This window comes from Ambystoma mexicanum, chromosome 10 (genome assembly GCF_040938575.1).
Source record: "Ambystoma mexicanum isolate Mex_15411 chromosome 10, UKY_AmexF1_1, whole genome shotgun sequence".
Taxonomy (NCBI): domain Eukaryota; kingdom Metazoa; phylum Chordata; class Amphibia; order Caudata; family Ambystomatidae; genus Ambystoma; species Ambystoma mexicanum.
The window spans coordinates 641,926,057-641,936,029 of record NC_090932.1 but is presented as its reverse complement, the minus strand read 5'-3'; positions in this window follow the sequence as shown (position 1 = coordinate 641,936,029).

Genomic DNA, 9,973 nt, shown 5'->3' with positions numbered 1-9,973 from the left:
GTATAGTGCGGAATGGGTGAAAGGCACGGCGATAAAATGTTCATGCCGTGGTCACAAGGGTGGATCATTGTCAAAAGGGGTAACACATGACCCCATACTTGCACGCTGCGTACACTGGGAAGAAATTAGAGAAAAGATTAGCGATTCTAGAGCTCTGGAAGATGTACCAAGAAGAAAGAGAAGATCTGCCACCTGAAGAGTGGATGCTTAAGCATAAGGAGGAAGGTGTTGAGCCCTCAGCTCCCCTTACCTCGTCCGAAGCAAAAGGTGCTAATACGGAAGAAATAGGGTTATATCCTTTAAAGGAGTTTAAAGCAGCGAAGGGGTATAGTAATCCGATATATGAACCCCACGCTTACAGTAGTGACGATAACCCAGAGGAGAAAAGGAGAAAAGAAGTGATCTATAAGATCATACAAGAAGAAAGGAGTGAGCGGTCGAATTTGTCAACAAAAATAGACAGGGAGATTCAGAGATGGAAAGGAGAGACGGATAAAGCTGACGTTATAGCGCTTGTGCAGAACGAATGGATGGGAGGACAGATATTACTTAAAATAGATGGGAAAAGTATTGAGGAAGTTAGGCAAAGAGAAGATAAGGATGAACAAGAAAGAAAAGACAAGGAATGAGAGAAGAGATTGAAAGAAGACGAGTAGAAAAGGAAGAGTAGAGAGCGATGATAACAGATATATCAGAAGGAGCAAGAGAAATAAGAGAACAGGCAGAAGAACAAAGACTATGGCCCTCATTACGACCCTGGCTGTAAGTGACGGACATTACCGGCATGGCACAACTAACGTGTCCGTGCTGGCCAGATACCGCTAAAAGCGGTACATACGACTTCTCGGGCACGAGCATTGAGCCATGCCGGTAATGTAATCACTGCCATGCCGGTAACGTCCAAATAGCACGTCCGCCATCGATATTAGCAATCACTGCTAATAGCGGTGACTGCAAATAGCGGGAACCGCTATTAGCAGTGAACGTAAATAAGCAGATCCGAAAGTTGCGTCACCGCACAGCAACAGGAAAGAGCACGGCGGCCATCTTTTAAAACACAATCCATTGCCATCCTCCTCAACCAGTGGACACCTGACCCCCACAACCTCTACAAACCTTCACCTACATCCATCAATCCTCAGAATGCCTAAAGTTGTGAAAGAAGGTTGAGATTGGCTGCGGCAGGAGCGCTTCTCTGAGGAGGAGCTCAACATGTTGGCTGAAGCACTACAAGAACATGCCGACGTAGTATTCTCGACAGAGATGACCAGACCGGCGATAGCACGAAAGAAGACCATATGGGCCATAGTAGCACAGAGGGTCAGTGCAGTTGGCACAACACCCCGCAATGCAAGACAGTGCAGGAAAAGGTGGGACGATCTACGGCTCCGCGTAAGGAGTATACTGTCTACAAACAGAAACCTGGGCATGGCAACTGGTGGAGGAGCAGAGTCACCGATCAAAATGCAGCCATGGGAGGAGATATGTGCCACAACCATTGGCACAGAGAGCATAGAGGGGGTCGGAGAAATGGAGAGAGGAGCCCCGACATCAAGTGACGCAGGTAGGTGCCTTAAATCAAGCCATGCCAAACTCACTGAAGTCCAGAATTTTGGGAAGTGCAATGTTGCCTAACAGGGTTAACGCGACACATTAGCAGAAGACTGCCTACAGGCAGTTTTGACCTCCACCTTGTACAGATGCAGTATGCACACCCTTACTGTAGGCACCCACATGCCTCCATGCTTCTACCACCTAAAAGGGAGACAACCTGTATGTCACTGCCTCCAATGTGCACCATCTAGTAATCAAAATGAATGCAGTCATCACAATGCCTGCTCAATGTCCGCAGACCCATCACTAACCCTTTCCCGCCTTTGGTCCACCACAGGCTCTCATTCGGACAGTGCCGACAAAGACACTGCCCCCACACCTGCCAAGAAGTCCAGACCCGAAGTCCCAACACACCAACCCTCCACCTCTGCTGCAAAAAGCTAACCCCCACAGCAGCCAAAATCTACGAGCACAACACAGGCCAGGGCACAGATGTGCACCAGGTCAAGCACCACGGTACCACCAGCGACAAACATCCACCAACTGGTGCCCACTGAAGGCACTGGGTCTGCTGGAAGCAGCACGATTGGGGAGACTGCTGCCACTGCAGCTAGCTCGAACAATGATGTAGGGGATGCTAATGTTGTTGTAGGTCCCCCCACTGCCCACCTTCATTCCCCCTACCTGTCCCCATGCAGCCAGCATGATGATGGCACACAGGGGAAATCCCCTGATGACTCTTGGCCAGCCACTCCATGCCCAGGGGAAGATGGGCAGGAGAGGAGCAGCACAATGGACACGCCACTGGCATTATCCATAGTCCAAAAAAAACAGGAGTCGATGGAACAAATCGTCACAAATCGTCACACGCCAACAACAACTGTCCTCACTCTTGACTCAGCATGTGGTCGAATGTGGAAGAGCAAGGCGGAAATGCAGAAATGTGCAGAAACTGTGAAGGCAGCCATAGAATCCACCTCCAAGGATATCTGTGCAGAACTAGCCGCGGTGCGGCACGTGCTCTCGTAGCTTGTTCAAACAATGAGGGACATGCGTCCTTGTGAGCAGCCAAGTACCTCCTCGGCTGCCAGTTCTACCCCAACCAGCCCCGTCCGCAGATCGGGCAGGAACCTGTGGAGTACAGGCAGGGGTTCCCCGGGTGCCGGGAGAGGGGGGTGCCAATAGAGGCCGCCCAGTGGAACAATCCCACATGATGCACTTGACCACAGGCATCCACACACTTTTGTGGGGAGTTGAGGGGGGGGGGGGATTGGGTGTGTTGGGGAGTTGAGGGGGGAGGAGGGTTGGGTGTGTTGGGGAGTTGAGGGGGGGATTGGGTATGTTCATTCAAATCACATTTTCAATACACTTTTTGCTTGTGCACAAATCACATGTGTGGACATTGCTCATTGCGTACGTGTGCTTTATTGGTGAACAGTCCACAGTGTGCATGTCCAAGACACACACAGTGCCCCAAGTGCCATCTCCATGTGACACCCCATCCATGTGTGCTAGAAGCATTGGTTAATGAGAGTCTGACGCATGGCACATCCCTCCTGTGCATCGCTTCCTCCCTGAGGTGCTGCCCCATCCCCACCCTCCTCATCCTCATCGTCAGGTGGTTGCAGTTCAGCGTCAGGGGGCAGGGGCACATTTCGTCTGATGCACATATTGTGTAGCATTACACATGCCATGACGATCTTTGCCACCTTCTCATGGCGGTACAGGAGTGCCCCACCAGACCTGCTGAGGCAGCGAAACCGTGCCTTCAAGAGGCCAAATGTCTGCTCAATCACCACACGGGTTTGTGTATGTGCACGATTAAAGTCCTCCTCGTGCCGGTTCTGTGGGGTCTGGACTGGGGTAAGGAGCCACCTCTTCAAGGGATAGCCTGCATCACCTGTATGTGGGCAACAATGTATGTGTCAGTCATGACATCAGATTTCAAATCATGACGTGACACCATGGCATGCATTCATCTCTTACTTTGAACCCCATTTACATGCACGAATGGAGTCACACTATGTGACCGCTATATGTGTATTCCTCTTATGGACTGTTTTGCATGCCATCAACCAGTGTATGCAGGGGGGTCCAGTACCTTGTGAGTGCCCATCCACTTTGTTAGTCCATAGAGGTTGTTTTGGTGATCTGGCAGATGTCCAGTGATATCAATGCTCTCATCATGGCACCATTGCTGTCAGCCTCATGATGACCTCACTGAGCACTACAAATGTTGTTATGCAATTTATTTGGGCCTCTGTGTCAGTGTAGTGGTGTATTGATGTTTATGTCCGTCATGTGACTCCTTTGTGCGCAGTTATGGGGGACTGGCCTTTCAGTTGATGGTGTTTGGTGCCGTGTATCGGCTGAAGTCATTGCATGTAGGTGCATTTCTTTGAGGTAGATGCGGTCTGATTTGGTACAGTGCACATGCAGATGGTTGTGTCATGGTTGGGACACATCTTCATTCACATGGTAGGGCTGCTTACATCTGCCATTATGTGTTCAGGTGTCAGCTAAAGTTTGGGCTGCTTTAGGGTATGAGCTAGCTCCATTGCCTCTGGTACTCGCAGCCAGGTAAAGTATGCATCTCTCCCCCGTCCCCCCATGTCAGCCAAGTAAAGTATGCATTGGTACATCAATCACCTACCCACTTCACATTTCCATGGCCATGACATGAGACTCACCGAGTAGCCAGGATCTCGGCACTGCATGTCGCTCCATGTAGCGTGGGATTGTGTAGTTACGCAGGACCATTGAATCATGGGTTGATCCGGGGAATCGGGCACACCAATGTGTGATGATCCTGTTCGAGTCACATACCATTTGCACGTTGATTGAGTGGAATAGCTTACGGTTGCGGTATGCTACCTCCATGGCATGTGGGACCACCAATTCCACATGGGTGCAGTCAATGGCACCAATGCAACCAGGTATGCCGGCCAGTGCATGGAAACCCACTTTGGTGTTTGCGATCTCCTGGGCAGACCGTGGTAAGGAAATGTGGTCGCCTGTGTGCTTGAGGAGGGCATCGAGCACTTGGATCAGCGTACGTGAGAATAATGGTTGGGAAATGCCATTCAAGTGCCCCACTGTGTGCTGGTAGGTGCCTGTGGCCAGGAAGTGGAGCACAGACACTACCTTCAGCAGGGGGGGGATGGCGGTGGGTGTTTCAGTCATGCTGACGATGTCGTTGTGTATCATGTCCATGATGGTGGTGATGGTGTCCCGGTCCAAACGGTACAGGGTGTGGATCTGCTCAGCGGTGAGGTTGAATGGACTGGCTCTGATGCGTGGGATTGGGGCTGCCTGCGTGGTGGCACTGGCTGTGCTGGTGGGGCTTGCTGGCCCTGCCTTGCCCTCCTTCTCCTCCTGCGTCTCCTCTGTGCTGCCTGTTGTAGTTGTTGTTGTTGTTGTTGTTGTAGCACTTCCATTGCAGTCAGGTCCTCCAGCCCCAACATTGCTAATCGTATTTGGAATCCTTGTGGAGTGTGACTGGGTGTGGGAAGGGGTGGGGTGTGCTCCTTTTGTACTTGGCCAGTCTGTATTGCCTCCACCTGTGCTGATTGTGTGCACCTGTGGCAGCTGGGAACACTGCAAATGGCCATTTACGGTTGGTTCACGATGGCGGTATTAGCACCATGGTGGTAAGGTACTTTACGGCCTTCGCAAGGGCGTTAAGAGCATGTCCGCTTGACTCGGGATATTCCCCACTTTGCGCCATTCCGATATTTACGGCATGGGAGGTCGCATGCCCGCGTCCTTGGTGCTGTTAGCGGCACCGTTAACTACGGTGCCGCTGATTGCACTTTCTCGGTTCATAATCGGACCTAGCGGTAAGCGATGCCGGTAATCCTTTACCGGCATCGTTTTTCACTTACCGCCAGGGTCGTAATGAGGGCCTATGACAGTAGACAGAGCGATAGAAAATAGGGATAGAAGAGAAAGGAAGAGAAGAGGAGGAAGCGCAAAGACTAAGGGAGAAAAGATTACAGAGATGAAGGGAAGAAGAGGAACGAAGGGAAGAAATAAGGAGAGGGGAAGAACGGAGGTAAGAGGAAGAAAAAATTAGACGAGCAAAGAGAAATAGACGAAGAAATGGAACAAAAAAGGAGACAAGGTCGTGATACCAGTCTCATTCATAAGGAACCAAGAGGGCCAAGCCCAGAAATACGATGGGATAGAATAAAAGAGTTCCTTCCGATAAAGGAAGCAACACAAGCGGCATCTCGAGTAGTATTGGAAGAAGAAAGATTTGATGCAGCAAGAATTGGAGAAAGGATCGACAAAGTCTATCAACAGTTAAAGGAAGGAAGCAAGTATGGAATTCGAGGGATGAGGGATCAATCCCCAGAATTTCAATTACGAAATTTGTTCAGTCAAGAACGTAGAGCATTATCTTTAAGCAGACTGAATCTGGATAAGGGTGAAGGGGATGATAGTCACACTAGTTGGGAGGAAAGAGAGTCCAGTCTTGGAATAGAAGGAGGGAGCGCGTACACCCCCAAAGGAAGTTTGCAAATGGATAAAGCAGTGAGATGGTCAGATCTGGAACAGCCTAAAGATAGGATGCCAGATCCCATAGCATATACAGAGCGTCCCGAGTGTGAGTAGGTTAAGGACGTTACCCACAAGGAGACAGACAGGGATGATCGTCCCTGCCATAGATAGACCAAAGATGGGATTTGACTCTGGGAGGGGGTTCACTCAGGTTCCCTTATTGTAAAACGTGGGAGCAAGACCACAGTATATCCCATGGCTACAGATGGACAAGGATAATTTGAGGTGTAAACTCCCGGGTTTGACTTCGGGCGCTGGGAAATGGATATATGAATTAGAGAAAATGACAGGAGGAAATACGCTGGCCATAGGGGACATAAAAGGTCTTCTGGCAGCTATTCTTGGGGAGAGGGCTGATGACATAATGAGAAGAGCCGGATATTCAAGTGTGCCCGCACAGAATACAACGCATGATGGAGCGCTGTTTAATAATTGTAGGACAGATGTTTGGAGGGCTCTCAGGGTACAGTACCCCGATACATCAGGTTTGGGTGCAATTATGACACGAAAGATGAAGGAAGATGAAGACCATTTGCTTACATTCAGGATATTCAGGAGAAATGGCAACTTGAAACTCACAAGCCGTGGGAAAGGACAGTGGCATTATTTTATAACATTTTATGCCACGGGTTGCCTGAGCCAGTACAGAGACTTTACTTTTACTTTTAATATTTGTACCGCGCAGACCATGGACCCATAGGATTAAGGGTGCAACAACCAATAAACAATCAAAATGTATGGGGGTGTCCCGGGAGGGCCTAGATGGTGCCTCTACATTGGGTAGGACCAGAGTAAACAGAAAACAGGATGAACACTTGTGCCAATGTAAATTAACCACAGGAAGGCAGGGGATGCGAATTACCATAGGTGTGCTCAGACCATTATCTCTTGCACCCCCACAACCAAAAGGTATGGCGGTGTTCTGGGAGGGGCTAGATGGTACCTCTACATTGGTTAGGACCAGAGTAAACACAAAACAGGATGACCACTTGCACTAGTGTGAGTTAACCCCAGGGAGGTAGGGAATGCGAATTACCATAGGTGTGTTCGGGCCATGATATATTGCATCCCCCCACAATCAAAAGGTATGGGGGTGTCCAGGGAGGTGTTAGATGATGCTGATACATTGGTAGAGACCTGAGTAAATACACGATAGGAAGACCACTTGTGTCATTGTAAATTAACCACAGGAAGGCAGGGGATGCGAATTACCATAGATGTGCTCAGACCATGATATCTTGCACCCCCCACAATCAAAAGGCATGGGGATCTCCAGGGAGGGGTCAGATGGTGCATCTACATTGATTGGGAACAGATTACACATAAAACAGGATGACCACTTGTGTTAGTGGGAATTACCTCAAGAGAAATAGGGGATGCAAATTACCATAGGTGCGTTCAGGCCATGATATCTTGCACCCCCCACAATCAAAAGGTATGGGGGTGTTCCGGGAGGGGCTAGGTGATGCCTCTACATTGGTTAGGACCAGAGTAAACATAAAACAGGATGACTACTTGCGCTAGTGTGAATTACCCCAGGGAGGTAGGGGATGCGAATTACCATAGGTGCATTCAGGCCATGATATCTTGCACCCCCCACAATCAAAAGGCATGGGGGTCTCCAGGGAGGGGTTAGATGGTGCATCTACATTGATTGGGACCAGATTAAACATAAAACAGGATGACCACGTGCGCTAGTGTGAGTTAACGCCATGGAGGTAGGGAATGCGAATTACCATAGGTGTGTTCAGGCCACGATATCTTGCACCCCCCACAATCAAAAGGTATGGGGGTGTTCTGGGAGGGGGTACATGGTGCCTACACATTGGTTGGGACTAGATTAAACATAAAACAGGATGATCACTTGTGTTAGTGTGAATTATCCCAAGAGAAATAGGGGATGCAAACTACCATAGGTGCATTCAGGCCATGATATCTTGCACCACCCGCAAATAAAAGGTATGGGGTGTTCCGGGAGGGGCTAGGTGATGCCTCTACATTGGTTAGGACCAGAGTAAACATAAAACAGGATGACCACTTGCGCTAGTGTGAGCTAACCCCAAGAAGGTAGGGGATGCGAATTACCATAGGTGCGTTCAGGCCATGATATCTTGCACCCCCCACAAATAAAAGGTATGGGGGTGTTCTGGGAGGGGGTAGATGGTGCCTCTACATTGGTTGGGACCAGATTAAACATAAAACAGGATGACCACTTGGGTCAGTGTGAGTTAACCCCAGGGAGGTAGGGGATGCGAATTACCATAGGTGCATTCAGGCCATGATATCTTGCACCCCCCACAATCAAAAGGCATGGGGGTGTTCAGGGAGGGGCTAGATGATGCCTCTACGTTGGTTAGGACAAGAGTAAGCACAAAACAGGATGACCACTTGTGTCAGTGTAAATTACCACAGGAAGGCAGAGGATGCGAATTACCATAGATGTGCTCAGACCATGATATCTTGCACCCCCACAATCAAAAGGTATGGGGATGTCCAGGGAGGGGTTAGATGGTGCATCTACATTGGTTGGGACCAGATTAAACATAAAACAGGATGATCACGTGTGCGTGTGTGAGTTAACACCAGGGAGGTAGGGGATGCGAATTACCATAGGTGCATTCAGGCCATGATATCTTGCACCCCTCACAATCAAAAGGCATGGGGATCTCCAGGGAGGGGTTAGATGGTGCATCTACATTGGTTGGGACCAGATTAAACATAAAACAGGATGATCACGTGTGCGTGTGTGAGTTAACACCAGGGAGGTAGGGGATGCGAATTACCATAGGTGCATTCAGGCCATGATATCTTGCACCCCTCACAATCAAAAGGCATGGGGATCTCCAGGGAGGGGTTAGATGGTGCATCTACATTGATTGGGACCAGATTAAACATAAAACAGGATGACCACTTGTGTTAGTGTGAATTACCCCAAGAGAAATAGGGGATGCAAATGACCATAGGTGAATTCAGGCCTTAATGTCTTGCACCCCCACAATCAAAAGGTATGGGGCTGTTCCGGGAGGGGCTAGGTGATGCCTCTACATTGGTTAGGACCAGAGTAAACATAAAACAGGATGACCACTTGCGCTAGTGTGAATTAACCCAAGAGAAATAGGGGATGCAAATTACCATAGGTGCATTCAGGCCATGATATCTTGCACCCCCACAATCAAAGGGAAGGGCTAGGTGGTGCCTCTACATCATTTGGGACCAGAGTAAACATAAAACAGGATGACCACCTGTGTCAGTGTGCGTTAACCCCAGAAAAACAGGGTATGTGAATTACCATAGGTGCGTTCAGGCCATGATATCATGCACCCCCACAATGAAAAGGTATGGCGGTGTCCAGGGAGGAGATAGGTGGTGCTGATACATTGGTAGGGACCAGATTAAACCTAAAACAGGATGACCACTTGTGTCATTGTGAGTTAACCCCAGGGAGACAGGGGATGTGAATTACCATAATACATGTAGGGGGACTGCTGGTGTCTCTCCCCGCATATATTTGGAGTGAAAATGGTGTCAAAATACAAAAGTAAACATTTAGAGGGGGGGGCACAGTAAAAACATAGATCCGTCTTGGAAGCAGGAAGCAGACACAGAATTGATAGTTGTAGCTGTAAGGGGAAGGGAGGCTTTCAGTTGGAAATGCCCCATTGTAGTGCCTGATGGCTGAATGCATGCTAAAGGACAGCACTGCTGAGGACAATAGGAAAGTAATTACGCAGACTCTCACTAGTCTGCATTTCATCCCCATACGAACAGCCCAAAATTTCAGGGAGGGGCCTGGAGCCTCATTAACCCAATGGTGTTGTATCCATGACATAGCGCAGCCCATACCAGTCACTTGCAG